This window comes from Halichoerus grypus, chromosome 6 (assembly GCF_964656455.1).
Source record: "Halichoerus grypus chromosome 6, mHalGry1.hap1.1, whole genome shotgun sequence".
Taxonomy (NCBI): domain Eukaryota; kingdom Metazoa; phylum Chordata; class Mammalia; order Carnivora; family Phocidae; genus Halichoerus; species Halichoerus grypus.
The window spans coordinates 66495273-66521338 of record NC_135717.1 but is presented as its reverse complement, the minus strand read 5'-3'; the positions used below and the strand labels follow the sequence as shown (position 1 = coordinate 66521338).

Sequence of the window (26066 nt, the reverse complement as noted above, 5' to 3'; positions counted from 1 at the left end):
ATAAACACCCTGGATATTTTAAACAAGGAAGTTATATCCAGGGAACCGGCTGCAGGGGTGAGGGACGAGATGAGAGCCCAGGCTCCTTGGCAGTGGCCGCATCGGGGGCTGGGACCACAGAGGGACAGGACGACCTGTCCGGTGGGAGCTGGAGCCCCAGGGGCCACTGCCGAGGCGCCTTCTGAAGCCTCGAGGGAACGTCCTGGCTTCTCCCTTCCTCCCGCCTTCCGGGCTCTGGCCGGAGCCTCCGGAGAGCAAGAACGCCTTAGATACGGAGCAGTCGCCTGGGGCCAGGATCTGAGAGCAAGCAGGAAAAAACGACCTGCACAGTGTTGGCTGCTTTTGTTTCCTTTCCATTGTTTCTCGAACAAGGAGGGTTCTTTCTATACAGGCTTGGTATTTGCGCCCAAAGGATTCCTCTCGGAAGGCGTCTTACATCCTAAGCTTGGTGCGCTTCGCTACCCGGGGTGGGGTGGGGGGGCTGTGGACAGGATTTGGGGTGCTCCTGGCCGTGGATCGCCCGTCTGCTTCCGGCGAAGCTGCTCCGCCGGGCTCTGGCTCGGTGCTCCCCAGCTGCCCGGTGTCTGAGCTTCCTCCCGAGGCCACCTCTTCGGCGGCCGCCGCTGGCCCCTGCGGGCCCTGGAGCGTCCGTGGCCTCCCAGCCCAGCCAGGCTCTTTGCTTGGCCTTCTGCCTGTTGCTGCAGCCTGAGAAACCTTCTAATGCCCACCGCAGACCATGGCCTGGCGGTGCTCCCAGAACCACACACTTCGCCTTGCCCCAGCTCCGAAGCAGAAGACCCTTACCGCTTCTGCAGGGGCCTCCTCCCCGATGCTGCTGTCCGGGTCCTCCGGCCCTTACTATGACTGCCTTTGTCCGGGGCCGGGGGACCAAGCCGTCTTTAGGCTGGCCAAAATACTGTGACAAGCTACCCCTTCTCTGGCCACCTCTCCTCGCCCTTGGATGCAGAGGATATTCACGCAGTCTGAGATCCTTTCTTATTTACCTTCTGCAAGGCCACCACACCCAGGGACTCCATGAAGTGCCAAGGACACAAAATGGACAGAGCAAAGTCCCTGCCCCACCAGGAAGCAGGGAAACAAAGAGGAAAAAGAAGAGCTAAACAGAGGATGCAGGTAGGAGAGGCACCTTGCCTGGCTTGGGGTAGCCTTCATCAGGGAAGGTTCCCGTGTGGGGACTGTGGAGGGGAGACCTGAGGGAAATCGCAGAAGCAGGTTGGGCTACTGCTGGACAAGGGAGGCACAGGGGAAGGAGGGGCCTCTAAGGTAGAGGGCAGAGCATCAACAGAGGCCTGAAAGTGGCAGAAAGGCCAGAGTGAGGGCGGGTCTGTGGGGTGGGAGAGGGGCAGAGAGTTGAGCAGGTAGGGAGCCTCTGATGGATGGTTCCAGAGCAATGACAGCACTCAGTGTTTATTGGATGTGGGATGTCAGAGAGTAGTCACTGGAACAGCCCTGTGGCCCTGCTGACTTGGGTGACCGGAAGAATAAAAGACAGAGATAGCAAACATTGAATGGAAACCAGGTCAGCAGGACTGGGAGGGAAGATTTGATTTCTCCTTCTCCTTCTCCTTCTCCCCCTCCTCCTCTTCCTCCTCCTTCTTCTTCTAACTTAATGAGTCTGAAACACTGTGGAAAATCTGCTTAAGCTAGAATGGCTCTGGAGTGCAGTTGTTACCTACAAATTCTAAGAATGCTTGTTCATCTAGGTAATGACGTTCCAACTAATAAGATTGTGTTACCCTATAAATTCTATGTATGTATGATACAAATGGCAAAGAATACTGAAAATGCTCTATTTGGATATGATTCCAGATGTTTCCACCACGATCATGACAGGGACACAGGTCAGTTTTAAAGATGGCAATTTTTATTAGAGTGTGTCCTGTAGTGACAGCTATTCAAACTTTCACAGGTCAGCAGATCCATCTTGAGGCAGAAGACAAATTTAAAACACATTGAGAGAGGGGCGCCTGGGTGGCTCAGTCGTTAAGCGTCTGTCTTCAGCTCAGGTCATGATCCCAGGGTCCTGGGATCGAGCCCCGCATCGGGCTCCCTGTTCATCAGGGAACCTGCTTCTCCCTCCCCCTCTCTCCCTGCTCGTGTTCCCTCTCTTGCTGTGTCTCTCTGTCAAATAAATAAATAAAATCTTTAAACACACACACACACACCATTGAGAGGAGGCAGAAGCATCAGCCATGTGCACAGTAGTCCTTCGTGAAACTGGCTGGTTTCTCAGGAAGCTCTGCCTCACAATTACTGAGCAGGACAAATAAGACTGTCTCCCTGAGCAAACATGGCCAAGTCAGGAACTGTGAAATTTGGTCTCTATCAAAAAAGTCCCCAGGGAGGCTGAAACTCATTTAGAGCTGTTTCATAGAGAACCCGTTCGCGGAACATGACTGGCTTCGTACAGCACCTTTAAAATAACAACTTTCCATTAAGCTGTGAACACTCAGGAAAACATTTCTCACAAATATTTTTTAACCAACTTCCAACAGAGCGTTGCCTTATACAGCTGGCCTGGCTGAAACACTGCTTTCGTTCTATGAGAAGCTATAGGACCTCCTGCAGAGATGAGCATGCTCTCAAGGGCATGGCTCTTTGCAGCTTTCCTAGGAACAAAATGGAGTGGGAATTCTCCACATCATTTGTAATGTGAAATATTCTTTGGCTCCGTTACATAAAAATACATGCCAGAATAAAAGTGATGGTAAGGTGAATACGAATCTACTATTGAATTTCATTCTTTCTTTAAAAAAGAAAAAAAGAATTATAAGCACTTACTAGATGCCAGGCACCTTTATAGGTGCTAGAGATAAGAAGCTAAATGATAAGGTGTCTCTGTTCTCAAGCTCACATTCTAATGTGGAGAGAAAGAGAGTAAACAAGAAAACATATAAATGAACAAAATAATTTCAGCTTGTGCTGAGCAGTATGAAGAACTATGAATGGAGGGTTTATGGAAGAATGTGAGGAGCTGGGGCACGGTGTTCAGTTAGAAGAGTAGTCAGGAATGTTTAATTCATACATTTCATGGAAGAGAGTGATATTTCATGGCATGTGAAAATTACAAAAAATTTCAAATTTTAGCACCCATAAATGAAGCTGTATTGGAACGTAGCCATGTTTATGTATTGTCTATCATTAATTTGTGCTATGTTGTCAAAGTTGAGTCATTGCCACAGAGAGAGTATGGCTTGCAAAGCAGAAATATTTACTATGTGGTTCTTTACAGAAATAGTTTTCTGATCTGGTCTAAATTTAGGAAAATGAGAAGAAAATATTAAAAATGCAGATTCTTAAACATTAAAATTAAGAGTGTTGTGTCTCTTAGTGTTACATTATGAATAGCACAAAAAATGAGGAAATAGTTTCACAGTATTTGGAAACTATTACCCAATTCAATGAAGAAATCTTTCACATTGTTACCAAACAAGTGAAGTTCTGCCATACTTCTGTTGCTTCACTTTCTTCTTAAGCAAAATAAACAAAAATATCAACCAACATTAATGATGTGAGTGATTTCTTTGCTAAATCATACAGTAATCAAGCATTATTTCTAGCCTGATTTTGTGATGATATTGCTGGAAATGGTACAAAACCTGACAGTGGAGGACTGATGTCAGGGAAGAGAGTAGAGTAGGAATCTCCAGAAATCCATCTCTAGTAAATAAAGGGGCTCCTGGGTGGCTCATTTGATTAAGCATCCGACTCTTGGTTTCGGCCCAAGTCATGATCTCAGGGTCATGGGCTCAAGCCCCACATTGGGCTCCACACTTAGCACAGAGTCTGCTTGAGACTCTCTCCCTTTCCCTTTGCCCCTCCCTTCCCCATGCACTCTCTCTCTCTCTAAAATAAACAAATGAATCTTTAAAAACAAACAAACAAACAAAACCCATAAAAGAAAACATTGATAAAGTGGACCTTATCAAAATTCTACTAAAAGGATGAAGAAACAACTTACAGAAGGGGGCAATACTTGCATACTACATATTCAGTCGTTTTAGAGATTGAATCTAAAGAGAATAAAGAACTCTCAAAACTTAACATTAAAAAAAGTGATCTGTTGGGGTGCCTGGGTGGCTCAGTCATTAAGCATCTGCCTTGGGCTCAGATCATGATCTCAGGGTCCTGGGATCAAGCCCCACATCGGGCTCCCTGCTCTGTGGGAAACCTGCTTCTCCCTCACCCACTGCCCCTGCTTGTGTTCCCTCTCTTGCTGTGTCTCTCTCTGTTAAATAAATAAATAAAATCTTAAAAAAAAAAAAAGTGATCTGATTAGAACATAATGAATAAAAGACAAAGAGACATTTCACTGGAGAACATATACGGATGGCAATAAGCTCATGAAAAGATGTTCAACAGCACTAGCCATTAGGGAAATGCTAAGAGCATGACGAGATAATACCACACATCTTGTAGAACAGCTAAAAAACAAAAACAAAAATGAAAAACAAAAGGCAATACCAAATGCTGGTGAGGATGAGGAGAAACTCAGTTTCCCGTAAGTCTCTGGTGGAAACTAAATGGTACAGGCAGTCTGAAAAAGTTAGATAGTTTCTTTAAAAACTACACAATTATTATATGTGATGTTCCAATCAGAAGACATAGAGTATCAGAATGGATTAAAAAAATACAAGACCCATCTATATGCTGCCTACAAGAGACTCATTTTAGGACCTAAAGACATCTGCAGATTGAAGTAAGGGGATAGAGAACACCTATCATGCCAATGAACATCAAAAGAAAGCTGGAGTAGCCATACTTTCATCAGACAAACTAGATTTTAAATGAAAGACTGTAACAAGAGATGAAGAAGGACATTATAGCATAATTAAGAGCTCTATACATCAAGAAGATCTAACAATTATAAATATTTATGCCCCCAACTTGGGAGCACCCAAATATACAAATCAATTAATAACAAGCTTAAAAAACTCATTGATAATAATACAATAATAGTAGGGGACTTTAACACCCCACTAACAGCAATGGACAGATCATCTAAGCACAAAATCAACAAGAAAACAATGGCTTTGAATGACACACTTGACCAGATGGACTTAACAGGTATATTCAGAACATTTCATCCTAAAGCAGTGGAATACACATTTTTAAGTGCACATGGAACATTCTCCAGAATAGATCACATACTGGGTCACAAGTCAGCCCTCAACAAGTACAAAATATTGAGATCATACCATGAATATTTTCAGACCACAACACAATGAAACTTGAAGTCAACCACAAGAAAAAATTTGGAAAGGTCACAAATACATGGAAGTTAAAGAACATCCTACTAAAGAATGAATGGGTTAACCAGGAAATTAAAGAAGAAATAGCAAAATACATGGAAGCAAATGAAAATAAAAACATGACAGTCCAAAACCTTTGGGATGCAGCAAAGGCAGTTCTAAGAGGGAAGTATATTATAATACAGGCCAACCTCAAGAAACAAAAAATGTCTCAGATGTACAACCTAACCTTACACCTAAAAGAGCTAGAAAAAGGAACAGCAAACTAAGCCTAGAGCCAGCAGAAGAAGGGGAATAATAAAGATTAGAGCAGAAATAAACAATATAGAAACAAAAAAACCAAACAAACAAAAAAACCAGTAGAACAGATCAACGGAACTTTGTGCTGGTTCTTTGAAATAATTAATAAAATTGATAAACCCTTAGCCAGATTTATCAAAAAGAAAAGATAAAGGACCCAAATAAATAAAATCATGAATGAAAGAGGAGAGATCACAACCAACACCACAGAAATACAATTATAAGAGAATATTATGAAAAATTATGTGCCAACAAACTGGGCAATCTGGAAGAAATAGACAAATTCCTAGAAACATGCAAACTACCAAAACTGAAACAGAAAGAAATAGAAAACCTGAACAGACCCATACCAGCAAAGAAATTGAATCAATAATCAAAATCTTCCAACTAACAAAAGTCCAGGGCCAGATGGCTTCCCAGGGGAATTTTACCAGATATTTATTTATTTATTTATTTATTTTTAAGATTTTATTTATTTGACAGAGAGAGACACAGCGAGAGAGGGAACACAAGTAGGGGGAGTGGGAGAGGGAGAAGCAGACCTCCTGCAGAGCAGGTAGCCCGATGTGGGGCTTGATCCCAGGACCCTGGCATCATGATCTGAGCTGAAGGCAGCCACTTAACGACTGAGCCACCCAGGCACCCCCAAGCATAGAGGGTTTCTAAGAGTGACTTCTGTTTGGATAACTCAAGATTGACTGTGACTTAGTTCCTGCAGAGGTTGTCAAATTTAGCCTGAGTCAGAGTCACCCGGAGGATCTGTAAATATTGGATTGTTGTGCCTATCCCCACATTACCATGTCAATAGTTCTGGGGTACAGCCCCCCAACTTACCTTTCTTACCCAATCTCAGGTGCCTGTCTAGGGAAGAGATGTTGAGAACCAATGTCTGAGGACATATTTATAGTTGTGTTCTTCATAAAGGCCTTATCAAAATGTAGTCAGATACACAGGTATATAGTCTTGGTTCTCCAGGTGTGAAAGTGGACTCATTGCTGGGCCTTTCCTGTGTGTTTAGAGTAGTCAACCAGAAAGCCACTCAGGCTATATGTGTGTAGTGTGGCCTGGAATTTTCAGTTTGAAGTCTCAGTTCATGGAAGCTGTTCTGTGTGAAGACATCTGGGTGAATCATTGAGTTTTAAAGAGGAAAGAGAATCCAAACACAGGTCACCTTCTGGAAGGGCATTTGAGCTGGCTGCCCCATGTTGACTTTTAGGGTATCCATATTTAAACACTGACTCTACCAATATTGAGAGGCTCACTAAACCTTCTTTTATCTAAATCCTTTCTATCCATAAAAGGACAATAGTAATAACACTAACACATAGAATCAAGAGCATTAAATACATTACAGTGGATAAAGCATTAATAATTGTGGAACATACATTGTACATTTTATGCAAAGGAACATGGCAGACACTAGTGAGTATGTTGGATTTTATTTTTCACAAAAAGATAGTCCACAATCATGCTGAGTCCTCTCTACGTGAATGTGAATATTGAACCTTGGAAAATTTGATAACTGGAATGATCTGTCTGGTCCATTTTTCATCAGACTTCTGTAGAATTTCTCACTCTTGTATCTGTACCTCTTCCTTTACTGGGTGTGTGGCTACTGTCTCCTTTCTCTTCACATCCCAGGGTTCTTTTCTTTTCCAAAGAAGTTGACCAGATTCAGATTAGAGACAGCAAGCCCTGGATGAAAGGCTACTGTCTCCTTTCTCATCACATCCCAGAGCACCTTCTTTTGTTCCAAAAAGGAGACCAGACATTTAAAAAAGAGTTAATACCTATTCTTCTCAAACTGTTCCAAAAAATAGAAATGGAAGGAAAACTTCCAAACTCCTTATATGAGGTCACCATTACCTTGATTCCAAAACCAGACAAAGACCCCACTAAAAAGGAGAAGCGAATTACAGGCTAATATCCCTGATGAACATGGATGCAAAAATTCTCCACAAGACACTAGCAAATCAAATCGAAGAGTACATTAAAAGAATTATTCACCACAATCAAGTGGAACTTATTCCTGTGCTGCAGGAGTGGTTCAATATTTGCATGTCAATCAACGTGATACACCATTTTAATAAAAGAAAGGGTAAGAACCATATGATCTTCCCAATAGATGCAGACAAGCACTTGACAAAATGCAGCATCCATTCTTGATTAAAAAAAAAAATACCCTCAACAAAGTAGGTATAGATGGAACATACCTTGACATCATAAAAGCCATATATGAAAGACCCACAGCTAATATCATCCTCAATGGGGAAAAACTGGGAGCTTTTCCTCTACAGTCAGGAACAAGACAGGAATGTCCACTCTCACTGTTACTATTTAATATAGTTCTAGAAGTCTTAGCCTCAGCAATCAGACAACAAAAAGAAATAAAAAAGCATCCAAATCAGAAAGGAAAAAGTCAATCTTTCACCATTTACAGATGACATGATACTCTATGTAGAAAACCTGAAAGACTCCACCAAAAAAATTGCTAGAACTAATACATGAATTTGGCAAAATCGCAGGATATAAAATCAATGTATGGAAATCTGTTGCATTTCTATACATAAATAATGAAGCAGCAGAAAAAGAAATCAAGGAATCAATCTTATTTGCAATTACACAAAAACAGTAAGATACCTTGGAATAAACCTAACCAAAGAGTAAACAAGACCTGTACTCTGAAAACTATAGAACATTTATTAAAGAAATTGAAGAGGAAACAAAGAAATGGGAAAACATTCCATGCTCATGGATTGGAAGAACAAACATTGTCTATACTACCCAATGTCTATACTACCCAAAACAATCTACACATTTAATGTAAACCTTCCAAAATACCACCAGCATTTTTCACATACCTAGAAAAACAATCCTAAAATTTGTACGAAACCACAGAAGACCCCCAAATAGCCAAAGGAAACTTGAAAAAGAAAAGCAAAGCTGGAGGCATCACAATTCTGGACTTCAAGCTATATTACAAAGCTGTAGTCATCAAGACAGTATAGTACTGGCACAAAAATAGGTACATAGATCAAAGGAACAGAATAGAAAACCCAGAAATGGACCCACAACTCTATGGTCAACTAATCTTCAACAAAGCAGGAAAGAATATCCAATGGGAAAAAGATAGTCTGTTCAACACATGGTGTTGGAAAACTGAATGACAACATGCAGAAGAATGAAACTGGACCATTTCCTTACACCATACACAAAAATAAATTCAAAATGGATGAAAGACCTAAATGTGAGACAGAAAACCATCAAATCCTAGAGGAGAACACAGGCTGTAACCTCTTTGACCTAGGCCAGAGCAACTTCTTACTAGAAACGTCACCAGAGGCAAGGAAAACAAAATAAAAAATGAACTATTGGGACTTCATAAGATAAAAAGCTGCACAGAGAATAAAACAATCAACAAAATGAAAAGGCAGCCTATGGGATGGGAGAAGATATTTGCAAATGACATATCTGATAAAGGATTAGTATCCAAAATCTATAAAGAACTTATCAAACTCACACCCAAAAACCAAATAATCCAGTTAAGAAATGGGCAGAAGACATGAACAGACATTTTTCCAAAGAAGACATCATTCTAACAGACACATGAAAAGATGCTCAATATCACTCATCATCAGGGAAATACAAATCAAAACCACAATGAGATACCACCTCACATCTGTCAGAATGGCTAAAGTTAACAACACCAGAAACAGATGTTGGTGAGGATGTGGAGAAAGGGGAGCCCTCTTACACTGTTGAGAATGCAAACTGGTGCAGCCACTCTGGAAAATAGTACGGAGTTTCCTCAAGAAGTTAAAAATAGAACTACCCTATGCCCTAGCAATTGTACTACTTGGTACTAACCCAAAGGATAAAAAAAAAAAAAAAAAAACCAGATCCAAAGGGGTACATGCACCCCAATGTTTATAGCAGGATTATCAACAATAGCCAAACTACGGAAAGAGCCCAAATGTCTATCAACTGATGAATGGATAAAGAAGATGTGGTATACATCTACAATGGAAAAGTACTCAGCCATCAAAAAGAATGAAATCTTGTCATTTGCAACAATGTGGACAGAGCTAGAGTGTATTACGCTAAGTGAAATAAGTCGGAGAAAGACAATACCATATGATTTCACTCATATGTAGAATTTAGGAAACAAAACAGATGAACATATGGGAAGAGGGAAAAAAAGAGAGAAAAGAAACCCTAAGAAACTCTTTTTTTTTTTTTTTAAGATTTTATTTATTTTTGACAGAGAGAGAGAGTGTGTACAAGCAGGGGAAGCAGCAGGGGCAGAGGGAGAGGGAGAAACAGGCTCCCCGTGGAGCAGGGAGCCCAATGCAGGACTCGATCCCAGGACCCTGGGATCACAAGCTGAGCCGAAGGCAGACACTTAACTGTCTGAGCCACCCAGGCGCCCCAACCCTAAGAGACTCTTAACAATAGAAAACAAACTGAGGGTTGATGGAGGCAAGTGGGTGGGATGGGGTAAATGGGTGATGGGAATTAAGGAGGGCACTCGTTATGATGAGCACTGGGTGTTATATGTAAGTGATCACTAAATTATACTCCTGAAACCAATATTCCACTAATGTTAACTAACTAGAATTTAAATTTTTTTCTTTCTTTGGAAAGAAAAAAAAATCCTTTGTACCATATAAAGGGGGGGGGGAATAAGAGAGAGACTAGAAAAACAATAGAGAAAATCAACAAAACCAAGTTGTTTCTTTGAAAAGATCAATAAAATTGACAAAACTTTAACTAGACAACTAAGCAACGAGAGGTAAGGCAGAAATTCTAAAATCCGAAATGAAAGCAAGGACATTACTGCTGATTCTATGGAAATAAAAAGGATTATAAGAGAGGACTATGAGCAGTTGTATATCAACAAATTGGATAACCTAGATGAAATGACAAATTCTTAGAAACATAAAACCTACCAAGACTAACTGATGAGAAATAGAAAATCCGAATAGACCTATCATTACCATGGAAATAAAATCAGTAATAAAAATTTCCCCGCACCAGATGTCTTCACTAGTGAAGTAAAACAAGCATATAAAGAGAATTAATACCAATTTTTCTCAAATGCTTCTAAAAAACTGAGGAGGGAAAAACACTTCCTAATTCATTCTATGAGGCTAGCATTATTGTGATACCAAAGCCAGACAAAGACACCACTACAAGGGAAACAAACAAACCATGGACCTATATCCCTGATAAATACTGATGCAAAAATCCTCAAAAATGTACTAGCAACCAAAGCCAGCAATATATTAAAAGGATTATACAGCATGACCAAGTGAGATTTTTTTCTGGGATATAAGGATGTTAAACATACAAAAATCAATCAGTGTAAAACACCACATTAAGAGAATGAAAGACAAAATCCACATGATCATCTCCATTGATGCAGAAAAAAAAATTGAAAAACTTCAACTCTTTAATGATAAAAACGCTCAACAAACTAGAAATGGAAGGAAACTACTTCAACATAATAAAGGTCATATATGAAAAAGTCACAGCTAACATCATGCTAAATGGTGAAAGACTGAAGTCTTTTCCTCTAAGACAAGGACAAGGATGCTTGCTTTTGGCACTTCTGTCCAGCTTAGTATTGGAACCTCTGGCTAGAGCAATTAGACAAAAAAGGAGGGGGGAAGGCATTCAAATTGGAAAGGAAGAAATAAAATTATCTCTGCAGAAAATGTAATCATGTATGTAAAACCCTAAAGATTCCATAAGAAACTGCTAGAATTAATAAACAAATTCAGCATGATACAAAATCAACACACAAAATCAGTTGCATTTCTAAACACTAACAATCAACAATTCCAAAAGGAAATTAAGAAAACAATTCTATTAACTATGGCATCAAAAAGAACAAAATACTTATGAATTAGTTTAACCAAGGAGGTGAAAGATTTATAAACTGAAAACTATAAAACATTGCTGACAGATATTAAATAGGACATCAATACATGGAAAGACGTCCCATGTTCATGGATAGAAGATTTAATATTGTCGAGATATCGATATGGCTCAAAGTAATCTACAAATTCAGTACAATCCCTGCCAAAATTCTAATGTCATTTTTTGCAGAAATAGAAAAATCCATCTTAAAATTCTCAAAGGACCCTCAATAGCCAAAACAATCTGAAAAAGAACAAATTGGAGGACTCATACTTCCTGCCTTCAAAACTTAGTACAAAGCTACGGTAATCAAAAGAGTGTGATACTGGCATAAAGACAGTCATTCAGACCAATAGAACAGAATGGGAAACCCAGAAATCACCCTTGCATACATTGTCAAATGATTTTCAACAAGGATGCCAAGACCAGTTAATGGCAAAATTTTCAACAAGTGTGCTGGAAAAAAACTGGATAGCCAAATGCAAAAGAATGAAGTAGGTTCCTTACCTAACAGCATATATGAAAACTAACTAAAAATGAATCAAAGACCTAAATATGAGAGCTAAACTATAAAATTCTAAGAAGAAAATATAAGGAGAGCTTCAGAACATTGGATTTGGCAATTATTTATTGGGTATAACACCAAAAGCACAGGCAAGAAATGAAAATATAGACAAACAGAGCTTCATCAGTATTTAAAGCTTTTGTGAATCAAAAGACATGTCTGCAGAGAAAAAAAGCAACCCACAGAGTGGGAGAAAATATTTGCAAATCATGTGTCTGAAAAGGATTAATAAACAGAATATATCAAGAACTCCTGCAACAAAACAAAACAAAACAAAATAAGACCAAAATGTAATTTAAAACTGGGCAAAGGAATTGAATAGACATTCCCCCCCAAGAACATATACAGATGGCCTATAAACACATGAAAAGATGTAAACATCACTAATGGTTAGGGAACCACAAATCAAATCCATGAGATACCACTTCATACCCACTAGGTTGTCTATTGCCAAAAATAAATAAATAAATAAATAAAACAAGTGTTGGCAAGCATGTAGAAAAACTGGAACCTTTGTGCACTGCTGGTTGGGTTGTAAAATGGTACAGTTGCTGTGGTGAATGGAATGTTGGTTCCTCAAATAATTAAACACAGAATTACTATATGATCCAGCAATTCCATTTCTGTATGTATACCCAAAAGAATCAGATGCAGGGACTCAAGCAGATGTTTGTACACCCATGTTCATAGCAGCGTTACTCACAATAGCCAAAAGATGAGACAACTGAAATGTCCATTGAGGGGTGACTAAACAAAATGCGATATATACATACAATGGAATATTGTTCACCCTTACAAAAGGAATAGAATTCTGACACCTGCTACAAAACAGATGAAACTTGAACACATTATGCTAAGTAAAATAAGCCAGACACAAAAAGATTAATATTGTATGATTGCACTAATATTAGGACCTATAAGAGTCAAATTCATTGACACTGAAAGTAGGACAATGGTCCCAGGGGCTAAAGGGAGGAGAGAATAGGGAGTTATTATTCAATGGGTATAGAGTTCAGTATCAGATGATTAAAAAATTCTGGAGATGGATTGTGGTGATGGTTGCACCATGTAAATGTACTTAATGGCACTGAACTGCATACTTAAAAATCATTAAAATGGGGGCAACTGGGTGGCACAGTCAGTTGGGCGTCCAACTCTTGGTTTCAGCTCAGGTTGTGATCTCAGGGTTGTGGGATTGAGCCCTGAGTTGAGCTCTGCACTCAATACAGAGTCTGCTTGAGATTCTGTCTCTCCCTCTCCCTCTGCCCAACCCCCCACTCACTCTCTCTCTCTCTCAAATGAATAAATAAATCTTTAGAAAAATGATTAAAATGGTAAATTTTATGTTATGTATATTTTACCACAATAAAAAATAACTGATAGTAGATTTTGCAGGATAAAAAGGTCACACTGAAGTGACAGGTGAATGTAATTTAGAATAAAGAATATTTTTATATTATTATATATTTATATTTTATTATGCTTTATGAATTGTATGCTACTACATATCCTTTATGTGAGTAAAATCTATAATAAATGTACGTATGTATATACATCCTTGCATACTTTTCTTTAGAGAGCTAGTTAGAGATCTCCAGCACTCCACTACCCACAACTCTGTGAGCTCCTGGAAACCTGGACCCCACATCTTGCTCCTACTAGCACTCACAGCTGCCTTGGCACCAGCAGGATTCATCTTCCTATACCCCTTATCCTTGTTTATGTCAGTCACCACAAGACCCCCAGGTATTCCCTCTTCCTTCGGACATGAATCCCCAGGTTGCTCTGCAAACCGCCCCTTCTGAGCCCATCTCCCATCTCCCACATCTCTACATCCCTATCTCCTAGAACTCAAGGTCAATCATCAGCAAAGCTCCTTCAGGCCTATGCCTCCTCTATGGACATTTTCTTCACCTTCTTCCTCTTTCTGAAAGTTGGCTCTCCCCTGAGGACCCTGGGCGGGGAGGGGGGTGTCCCAGGGGGGTGGCTGCTATCTTTCCCACAGCCCTTCTTCCTACCCCTCATTGTTGCAGCCATCCTCTCCTCCTGTTCCCTAACCCTCAATCCTTACCAGGATCATTCCAAAAGCCCTGTAATCCAGTTCCTTCAGTGCCTCGTCTCCAGTGGTCTTGTCACCGCCCAATCTCAGTCACTCATTCCTTTGGTCACGTGCTTTACCCTGGCATTAACAGAAATTTCAAATCCTCTTTCTCAAGTTCAAAGCTCTTGCCCTCTATCCAACAACTCCCCTCCTTCCACTTCCTCCTCCCAGCTGCCCCAAAACCAGCAAGTTCTTAGACAGTAGAACTTTCCATCCATGAATTCCACCATCTTTTCCACTGTTCTCCTTCATGTTCTCACTTTGCTCTTCAGTCAACTAAAATTTCACTCACACCCTCATATATGCCCACAATGCCTTGGCTCTTCTCTTACTTCAGGGTACTCCCGTGGCAAAATCCCAGCTGTGGTTAAATCCAACTCTAGCTATTTGGAACAGCTTTCCGGGGGTAGATTTTTTAAAAAGCACCACCATGTTCACTGGTCTTGTTTTAATTCATGAGCACTAACATGTTGTCTGTTGGTTAAACAAATTTTTTTTTCAGTCTGTTCACTCTCCCACTATCCCAGCAAACCTAGAAAACCACCTCATGCTTTCTCCATCTTCCCTCCCAGCTTATGATCTTACTTCTTATTTCACCAAAAAAAAAAAAAAAAAAAAAAGAAAGCAATCAAAAAGATCTTCCCCTAGTTCCAACCACCACAAACTTACTTTTGTTCCCATATTCTCTACTTTCTCTCCTGTGAGGATCATACACCTAACTGAAGCCAACCCTTTTACTGGTCCACTTGATATTGCCTTCCCTTGAGTATGAAAGGACATTGCTCCAACAATTCTTCCCTCTTTCTATAATTTTCCTGTCTCTGTGCAGCACTTCAATAAGATGTTCACCCATATCATGCCACTGAATTTGCTTTTGTCCGTGCCACTGACAGTCTCCACTTTGCTAAATCCAATGGTCAAAATTCTCATCCTCAAGTTTTCTTGAGTCACCAGTGGCATTTGACATCTGATCATGCAGTCCTTCCCGAAGCGCTTTCTTTACTGGGCTTCCAAGACAACCTCTTCATGGCCATACTTTTTAAGTTTCCTTTTCTGGCTCTTCCTCATCTCCCTGACTTCTAAACACTGATGTGCTCCAGTTCCCCATGCTTGGGTATCTTCTCTTGTCTATCTGCAGACACTCCCCTGTTGATCATAAACTGTCCTATGGCTTTAAATAGCAACTATGTAATGGCGACGCCCTGATCTATACCCACAGCCCACACCATTGCCCTGACCTCATCTGAACAGTTACCTACCTGATACCTCCATGTGATGTCTTCTAAATAACTTAAAACTTAACATGTCCAAAACCAAGTTCTTGACATTCCCACCCAGGTCTGCTCCAGACAGAGCTTTCCCCCTTCTCGGTGAAGGGCGACTCTAACCCACCAAAAATCTAGAATCACTCTTGAATTCAGATGGTCAGCAGGTCTCATCAGCTTTTCCTTAAAAGTGCATCAGGATCTAGTTTCTCCCCATTTCCACGACTAGTGCCCTGGTGGAAGCCTCCAGCCTGCCTCATCTAAATCACTGCCGTAGCTCCATAGCTGGTCTCCTCGCTTCCCCCTCGCCTCGTTTTCACTCTGTGTTCAAAACAGAAGCCAAAACGATCCTGTTACAATTTACCACATCATGTCCCTTCTCTTCTCAAATTCCTCCAGTGGGTTCCCATCTCACATAAATGAAAAGCCCAAGTCCTCGCTATGACCTGCAAGGTCCTGGGTGATCTTCCCCAACCCCCACAACCTCTCAGAAATCATCTTGTGCTGTTCCCCCAGTCACTCTGGCAGGCACCTTCTTCCCTCACAGCCTTCCCCCAAGCTCCTCCCACTGAGATGCTCTCCTTCTCGTGTCCCTCAGGTCTTTATTCAAATATCACCTCCTTGGTGAGAACGCGCCTGGCCACCCCATTGAACATTTCAACTACAGCCATCCATCCTGATAGCTTCTAGCCCTGCTTCAGTCATCAGTCTCAGCACTCACGACGATCTGTCTCCTATATAGCCACCAGACTGTAAACACAGGAAAGCAGGATCCCTTCGGCCTGTTTCGTTACGTCTTTTTGTATGGCTGTATCCTCACACCAGGAGAGTGGCTGGCACCCAGACTTCCAATGACTATTTGTGGAACTGATGCGTGCATATAGCACGTCGGACTTGACAACTGCCTTTCAGTGAGTGCTTGTGTGTTTGGAAGCAGAGGGAAGATATGTGAGGAAGCAAGGACCCGGCATCGCGCATTTCCACAGGAGACTTGGGTTTTGCAATGCAAAAATAATATCGTTATGTCGGTAGATAGCCAGTTGGTGGGGAGCATCCTGCAGTCATTTTGAAACAACTAATCATTTCCAAACAGAAATTTTCTTCAGAGACTGCAAATGAGGACAAAGATGAGGTGACATTGGTAGTATTTGAGATTGATTTTTTTTTTTAATGTATTTTTACCTGTACTGGGATTAAAGGAATCGGGGAAGGGCAGCTGGAGCAGAGAGAAGGCCCACGAGCAAGGAACAGGAGAACCCTCATATGAGGCAAAAAGATGGGGCAAGGCCAAGAGAAAAGTGAGTGACAGGGGCCAAGAGTGATCCAACCTTTGGCTTTTGTGGCGTAACCCAAATATAACTGGAACCTACTTGGCCCTGCTTCGGCACATACGTTTTGATTCAAAGAACCACACTCTGCTGAAAATATAAATGAAGTCAGTTCCAACTTTCACTTACAGAAAAATTGCCAAGAAACGTGGAGAGAGCTTACTCTCTCAGTGCGGCCGGTCATGCGGAGCCCTGGAGCCCCGTCTTGGCGGCTGCCCACGCTCAGTGCTCACCCTCCCCCCACCATGGCAGCTGACCCCCACCAGGGCTCCCTCCCTCTCAGCTCCTCTCCATGGCCCAGTCGGCCGCTACTCATCTTCCACGTCCACCCCTCCTCCCTTTCATCTCCGCTGTCTTTCTCAGGAATAATCTTGTCCTTTCCAGCATCAACAGGAGGTTGTGTGTCTGTCTCCGCCTCCATTCTGCATCATAAACCCAGGCTCTGAGCTGACAAAGCTAGAATTCTCTTGAGAGAGGCCCAGGAGGTCCGGGAAAGGCTATGACCACAAAACATTAACAATTTTCTTCCCCATTACAGTAGAATAAAGTCTCTTTTCCCTCCCTGGATTTCAAGTGTCTTAAAATATCTGATTTCAAAAGAAGGAGGAGGAAGAACCCCTTGGAAAGAAAGAAATACTAGTGAAAAGAGAAATCCCTCTCTTCCACGAGGGATTTCAGCCAAGGGAACTAAAAGGCCAGGATTCTTTTTAGCCGTCCACGCCACAAGATGTAAACGAATCTATTTACTCAGCAAAATATTTCCTTATTACATTTTGAGTAATTTCCCATTGAAAACAAACAGTGCATGTCAGAAAGCTCCAGGAGTCCCTCGGGCCCCCGAGGCCAGAGTGGGCCATCTCAGACATCTTTCCTCTTCTTTCAAGAGAGAGCCAGACAAGTTTATTTTTACTTTTGTCTTTCTATTTTCATTTACCAAATGCCACCACTCAACTGAGCTTTAAAAAAAGACAAACAAATGCAGAACCATCTTAGTTTAGATTTGAGCTGAGGGATCTTAGCAAGCAACCATGTCAATCCCGGGTTCTTTGCGGATAGGCAAACTGGGAGCTGTCGCGGTTACCATCTTTGACTGGGGATGGCCAGTGTTCTCATAAACTCTTCATTAATTAACCACTGAAAAAGACATAAAATCATTACTCTTTCCTTTTTCTAGTGGTCATCAACACAATTCATTGGACAATCAATTCTTTCCCTACTGATGTAAAATGCCACTTCCTGTAAATTTATGATTAATTTTAATATCTTATATAATAAGTCTACTTCCCTTGCTCTTTAAAAATCATTGTCCTTTATATATATTACTCTCGGTGAAATTTAGAACCATTGGACTGCTTTTGTTAAACACCTATATTAGGGCTTATTTATTAAATTAGGGTGCACTTAATGTCATTGCAATTTTATTTATTTTTCTAAATATTCCTCTTTTTTTTTTACTGTTTTCTTCATATAGGTATAATCCAGATGTCAGCTGCACTCTGCTCATTTTTTTACCTTTCAAATTGAATTGTCTTGACTCCTCCCCCAAATGCAGTGGGAACCCCAGATTAGGTGAGCCCTCGAAGACAGGTTGGGATATTGGTTATGAGCCCCCCAGGTGATGTGCAGAATGTTGAGAACCAATTGCCTAGACTCCAGCTGACCAACTCACTGGGGTCCCACTGAAAGCCAGTTGTTTGGGCTTTAAGAACACAGAGCTCTTGCAAGAAAGGATTAGAGTAGCCTTTTCATTTGAGCTAAGAGGTTTTCTCAGGAAGGAGTCAATTTTCTGTTAGAGAGTTGAGGCTGGCTGTTAGTTTTCTGAGACCCAAATGAAGAAAGAGGACCAGAGGTTTCACAAACACTGTCAACTTTCCTTTGACCTTCTATTTTCAATATGGCACCTCACTCTCACTTTCTTGCTGTGCCAAATCCAGAATCTGTCAGATTCGCCCTCTCCCAGGAGAAAACCTCCAAGCTTCTGCTGAAAATAGGGAGAAGTAGAGACACGACCTGTGAGGTCAGGGAAGGGACCTGCCTAGTCCATGCCTTGTGCATATATCCAATTTTGGAGGACACAAGAACTCATTTTTCTTAGTATGTATCCCAGGAGTGGAATCACTGGGTCATGGGATATACACATATTTAGCTTTAATAGATATCGCTAAGAAGTTTTCTTAGTGTGTACTTGTAATTTGATTTCCTTTCCGCTGTATCTTTCCTTCCCGTCACTGATTTCTGCGTTAGCTTTATTTTTCCTTCCATATTCTGAGGGTTTAATTTGCTCTTTATTTCCTAAAAAGGAGGCTTAAACCATTGATTTTTCCTTCTAATATATTCATTTCAACTATACATTTCTCTTTGGTCAGAAATGGCATTCCACAAGTTTTGATATGCCACATTCTTATTTTTGAGTTCAAAATATCTCATAACTACTACCATGATTTCTTCTTCAATACATGTGTTATTCAAAGTTAGAGATTTTCTTCTTAACTTTCCGTTATTCGTCTCAAGTTTAATTCTGCTGTGGTCAAAAAACATTTTCTGTATATCCTTAGTCCCTTGAAATTTTTTGAGACTTACTCTATGATCCAGCATATGGTCTATTTCGGTGAATGTTTCATGTAACCTTGAAAAGAATGCTTGTTCTGCAGTTGGTGGGTGTGATGTTCTATATGTGTCAGTTAGGTTCAGATCTTCCATGTTTTCGTTAATTTTTTTCTCTACATATTACTACCAATTATAATCAGTTATCGAGAATGATGTATTAAAATCTCCAACTAAAATAGTGGATTATCAATTACTACTTTTAGTTCTATCAACATTTGTTTTATATGTTTTATAACTATTAGGTATATACAGAGTTAAAGTTATTATGTCTCCTTGATGAATTGGCTCTTGTGTCATTATGGGAATCCCTCTGTCTCTATTACCATTTCTTTCCTTTTTTTTTTTTTAAAGATTTTATTTATTTATTTATTTATATGACAGAGAGAGACACAGCGAGAGCAGGAACACAAGCAGGGGAGTGGGAGAGGGAGAAGCAGGTTTCCCGCGGAGCAGGGAGCCCGATGCGGGGCTTGATCCCAGGACCCTGGGATCATGACCTGAGCCGAAGGCAGACGCTTAACGACTGAGCCACCCAGGCGCCCCATCTATTACCATTTCTTGTCTTACATCCTATTGTTTGCTGTCAATGCAGCTACCTCAGCTAGGTTTTGGTTAGTGTTTGGATGGCATATCTTTTTTCTTCCTGTTTTTCCAGGAAAACTTGTGTCCTTATAAATAAAGTCTCTTCCAAACGGTATTTTGTTTAAAGTGTGTCTCTTATAAACGGCACACAGTTTCTTATTTTTAACCAAATTGGCAAATAATTGCAGCAAAGAGAATAGCTAGTAATTGCCAGATCACCTCAGACCTGGAATTCCAACCTATCTAGTTCTGTCTGTCTCCACAACTCTGCTATGTCTTTAAACATATAATTTTGGAGGGGCATCTGGGGGGCTCAGTCGGTTAAATGTCTGACTCTTGATTTCGCCTCAGGTCATGATCTCATGGGTGGTGAGATTGAGCCCCGCATTGGGCTCTGCGCTCAGTGGGGAGTCTGCTTGAGGTTCTCTCTCTCCCTCTGCCCCTCCCCCTGCTCTCTGTCTCTAAATAAAAATAAATAAATCTTTTTTAAAAGAAAACATAAAATCTTGGAAATTTTCTGGATCTTTCTAGTTCTTGGCAGGGAGAACATTGGGCTTCTGTGACCTACTACATCCTGCTGTGATGCCAAGTCTCTGAGTCTTTGTCATTTAATAGTAAGTTAATGTGAAAACTGCTTTATTTGATCCAACCTTGTGTATCTTATTTAATGCACTGTGGCTGTTTCTCATTTTATTTTTTCATAGATGTAACTTTTTAACTCTAATAATATAGACACTATGTACCCCAGCTGTCACATGGCTCCTTTATATCTAAAAACAAAACCATGGACCCTCTCTACCACATTCAATGAGAAGTCTAACATCCTTTCCCAGATTTTGGCAAATTTCTAGGAACTTAAATTCTCATGGTGAATTTTGCTCAGATCGTCTGTCTTCCACCCTCAATACCTTTTGCAACACTTCCTGGAGCCAAGCCCATCCCTTTGCCTTTAATCCCCTCAACGTCCTTGTCGCTCCAAACCTTACATAAGCTTTTAATTACTTCTAAACCTTCTGCAAAGGTTACTGAACACTGGAGGTGATGAAGGGATAGTGAATTACAGCAGCCTAAGAAACATAATATCAGATGGGGCAAACCTCTTCTTAAAAGTTCTTTGATCATGACCCGAGCCCAAGGCAACCGCTTAACCTACTGAGCCAGGGTCCTGGGATTGAGTCCCACATCGGGCTCCTTGCTCAGCGGGGAGCCTGCTTCTGCCTCTGCCGGCCACTCCCCCTGCTTGTGCTCTCTCTCTCTGACAAATAAATAAAATCTTAAAAAAAAAAAAGTTCTTTGATCATCGTGACAGTCGACACTTCTTACGAGCCACCTGTCTCCACAGGTGACTATTTCCCAACATGTAAAGTTGACTTCTTTCTCTCACTGGACCTGGGTAACATGTTAGCTTCTCACCCCTATTCAAGTCAGCCTGCCTTGTAACTCCCCAAAGCTCATTAACATAGCATGCTAGAAAAGGGGCATATGTTTTCTGGATCCTATGTTTACCAGCATCAAAGTATTTGCATATGATTTTAAGTTTCTGTCTTTCCCCCAAATTGTCTCTCTATATTATTATATATATACATATATAATATATTCATATATATATACATATATATACATATATAATGTACATATATAATATATTCATATTATATTATATGTATATTCATAATATATTATGAAGACTTCTCTTTTCCTTTTGTCATGACTTATGCTATAATGTTTTTTCTCTCTCTATATTCCTGTTTATTTTATAGGACATTGCCTTTTAATATTTGAACCTAAATTCTTGGTCACAAACAGGCAAGAAGTCTTTGCTGTCCTTCATGTAAAACAAGACTCAGAACAGCCTATTACTTCATATCCCCCAGCTCCACGTTATTGTTGACATAATGCAAACTTTTAGACCCAAATTACTAATTTTTTTTTTAAGATTTTATTTATTTATTTGAGAGAGAGAGCACGAGCAGGGCGGGGGGAGTGGCAGAGGCAGAGGGAGAAGCAGACTCCCCGCTGAGCAGGGAGCCCGATGTGGGACTCTATCCCAGGACCCTGGGATCATGACCTGAACCAAAGGCAGATGCTTCACTGACTGAATCACCCAGGTGCCCCCAAATTACTAATATTTAGGTTTTTTTACATTATGTATATGACCTTTCAAGTCACTTCTATCTATCTTCCTAGGAATAGCAACCTAAAATATTAGGATCCACCACCCCTCCCATCACTGCTCTTTTCTGTCATTCCTACTTTTGTAGAAACCAGGTAAACACTGATGCAGATTTCTTGGTTGTGTATTTATTTGCTTATTTCAATAGGAATTTGGAGGGGGAGGGGAAATCACCTGCATGCTTAAATGCAGGGAAGCTTATCTGCATCTTGAACTAGAAATCCACTTGTTTACAATTACTGAAGCAAGGTCTCCTATTAAAACTCATTCCTTATATGATTTCTTGTCCACTTTTAAAGTATAAATCCATCTTCCCTCTCCTAATCCTACCTAATTTACTCCCTCAACCTTCTCCACTCCCCCTCCGCCTTGACCCTCCCATCATGCTCTTAAGCCACATCCTGATACTTGCCTAGTAAGAGTTTATTCAAAGAATGCAAATTTATTTTAATATTCACCCCAGTCTGTTTTTATTTTTAAATGCCTACTGCATTTTCACCGCATAACACAGACTGTATTCCTAAAGTTCTGTTTAAAATTGATTTTTTTTGGTAAATTAAATGCACCAGCAGAGTTGTTATTTAAAGGAAGCATTCAGTGAATCATTTTGCAAAGTAAAGAATTTTTATGCAATGTGAACAAACTCCTATCCCAGCCCATTTCCACCTCCTCTTCCCGCTAACAACAATAACAAAAAAAAAAATCTGTTTTATAAATTTGGATTTCTGAATAGTAAATGGGGCTTACCATATTTCATTTAAAAACCGAATATAAACATTTACAGACTCTGCACTAAGGCTTTCCTATCCGTAGACATAATTATGCATTCTCTCTATTTGAGAACTTACTCTTTCTTTTTCCCTGCTTTCACTTGCCTCTCTTTCTTCTTTCTCTTTCTTTCTAGCCTCAGACCTAGCAGATGCTTAAAGGGAGCTGAAATGAAGGACAAGAGAGATTAAAGAGAAACAATGTTTTTCTTTGTAAATGTTATAAGCCTCTTAATTCTTCTGCCTGGGCTCAGAGCTCCTTTAACTTTGTTCTGTGGTTATTACTGGCTTCTCAGAGATAAAACAAACGTGCTAACTAGCATGGACACATGGCAGAGTTTTGTTTGCTGCTCTCAGGCAATGAAGCCAGCCGCCTAGAAAAATCAATTCATTTGCTGGAGTTTAACTTTCTGGCAAAACCACCACTTCAACATGAATGTCCATTCCCATTTCAGGAATTTCTTTGCACAGTACTTTTCCCAGAACTACACTCTTGATGTAGTTAGTAATGATGACTGTTATGGGGACGGAGGTTCCAAAAATGAGAAAACCTTGCAGTGAAAGATAAGCTTTTGCATTTGTCCAAGAAACACAATAAAGTGGTGTTATTGAGCCGCGGTGCTCGCTAATAGGACCTGCTTCTGATGATTAAGGGAGAGCGCTCGGTAGGCTTCATGCTGAAGTAATTAGCGGAATTTTTGATTATATTCTGACAAGTTCAATACAGAGTTGTTTGGTTACTTCCTACAGTCGCAACACACATGGAAAACACATGTGGCACTGACTGGAGTTTGTTCTATGCTAGAGGTGTTGATAAAATATTTTTTAAAATGTAATTCACAAGCCTGTAACATTCCTCAACCCTACAGGATGTGAACCCGCCTCCCAGTTAAAGGGTGAAGTCTTTGCAGAGAACCCCATTGCTACCAAGCTGTCTGTACCACCCTGAACCAGCACCGCCCTGCCCCGGCCCTGACCTTGGCTTCACCCCAGGCCACTGCTGGGACCCGGCTCAGCAAAAGAAAGCTCTGCGTTCCAGAGAGGGAAAACACCACGCTGGGCTGGTCATGCTCTTCTTCCAGCTTTTCCAAAGGGTTCTGTGTTCCTGGAACCCAAGCACCAAGCTGCCAACAGAATCCAGTTTTAAATCTCCAAAGGCAGCATATAAATGACTAATGAACATAGAGTAAATAAAACTACCAAGCCCTTGTGATTCCTCTCTCTCTGTACTTCTTATATATCATGGATTCATCTACCATCACCATCAATCTCTTAACCCTGGCCACCATCATCTCTACCTTGGATTAAAGCAGTAATCTAAAATATCTCTTGCTTCCGGTATTCTTTTCCTCAAAACATTCTTTAATGCCACCAAAGTAGTATTTCTAAACTGCAGATGGGATCATGTTTCTGCCCTCCTCAAAGGCCTTTGCTGGCTCCTTGGGTTCTTCAGGATGGAATTTGGATTCTTTGATGTGGCTTGAATGGGTGACCATATCACTTTTGTGTCCAAGCCAATCACCACTGCGAGTGAAGGAGGGGTGGGGGTGGTCTTTATGCTGGGGCAACACATGTAGGTGGAGATTACGCCAGGGCAAACTGGGACATAAGGTCACCAATCACAGCTCATCTCTCCCACCTTGCTTCTCGCCTTTCTCCCATTTTTGCACATGCTGTTCTCACTGCTTTGAGCTCCATTCTCCTTACCACCTGCTCCTTCATGTGGATGGCTCCGAGCTGGTCCTCCAGGTCCCTGCTTAGGCTCCCCTTCTTCTAGGAAGCCTTCCTTGACCTCTTAAGACCAAGCTAAATACTCCCTTTTGGGTCCTCTTCCTCCCCCTGTGCTGACTATGGCCTTAGCAGTGACCACACCCTATTGGTTACTTGTCTTTCTTCCCCCCACACAGGTTCATAAGCTCTTCAAGAGCAGAGATCCTGGTACTGGTTGGCTCTTGATGTGTTTGGATGGGACTGAACGTTTGCATCCTCCCCTAATTCATATGTTAAAATCCTAACCCCCCAAGGTGATGGTATTAGGAGGTGGGGCTTTTGGGAAGTGATCAGGTCATGAGAGTGGGACCCTCGTGAATGGGATTAGTGCCCTTGTAACAGAAACCTCTTTCATTCCTTCCTCCACTTGAGGAAACAGGGAGAAGACAACCATCTATGAACCAGAAGTCAGGGCCTCACCTGACACCAGATCTGCCGGCACCTTGATCCCGGACTTCCCAGCTTCCAGAACTGTGGGAAATAAATTTCTGTTGTTTACAAGCCACCCAGTCTATGGCACCCATACCGAGGCCCCAAAGGACTTAGACAGTATCTAAGCTGAGTGAGTTGACAAACTCCCAGAGCCACTGGAATCGAGGAGGCAGAAATCGGCCACCATCATCTCTACCTTGGATTGATGCCTGAGGAGGGCTCTGGGATACATGGCCTGCCTCTGGCCTAGGCGTGCTCGGCCCTGAAGTTCGGGCACAAGATAAATCATCATCATCTTAGGGGCTGACAGGAAATGTGTAATTTAAACTATAATGACTAAGAGGGAGACGGCAGGGCCTGGAAGGGAGCTGAGGGGGACCTTGGGGGGCTTTCCTGCAAGCTGGGTGCTGGTTGCACAGATGTGTTCAGTTTGAGAAAATTCACTGAGCTGGGAGACATGCTTCTCTGTACGTGATTCATAAGAAGTTTACAAATACGATGAATACTTTCTCTCTAAATCCCTTTTCCAAACTGAACAACTTGGGAATCACAAGGTATTAAATATAAAAAGCCCAGCCTCCATCCTGCCCTCCAGCCACCGTGTGAATCCGGACAGACTTCCACAGGCCTCAGCGTATCTGAAAACCTCCTAGACTTCCACCCCTGCCACAGCATTAGGGGTTGGTGATGTGAGCCCCACAACGGAGCAAATCAAAATGAACCAGCTTGCTAATTGCCTAGGTGCAAGTTCACGTTTTCTAAGATAGGCTTTCGTTTTTGTTAATTGTGCATGTGTTTCCAATGAAAATTCCAAATGTGTATTTGAGCTCCCCGCCCTTTCTGGGGGATGCTCACAAACATGCTCCAGTGTGCCCTGGGTACGAACGTTAACATTCAATTTGCTCTCCACACGGCCCAGACATGCATATTTATGGCTGTGCCCCCTCTCCAGGCTACCCGGGCCCCCCTCCCTCTCCCCAG

At 41.3% G+C, this 26066-nt stretch overlaps 1 long non-coding RNA gene across 1 annotated transcript; it reads left to right on the top strand.

Annotated features, from left to right (window-relative positions):
• The first annotated feature begins 486 nt into the window (after positions 1-486).
• On the top strand, positions 487-24208 carry LOC118533520 (uncharacterized). Its single transcript, XR_004916268.2, has 2 exons — positions 487-1134; positions 23753-24208. It is a non-coding gene; the product is annotated as an uncharacterized LOC118533520 (long non-coding RNA).
• Positions 24209-26066: the final 1858 nt, after the last annotated feature.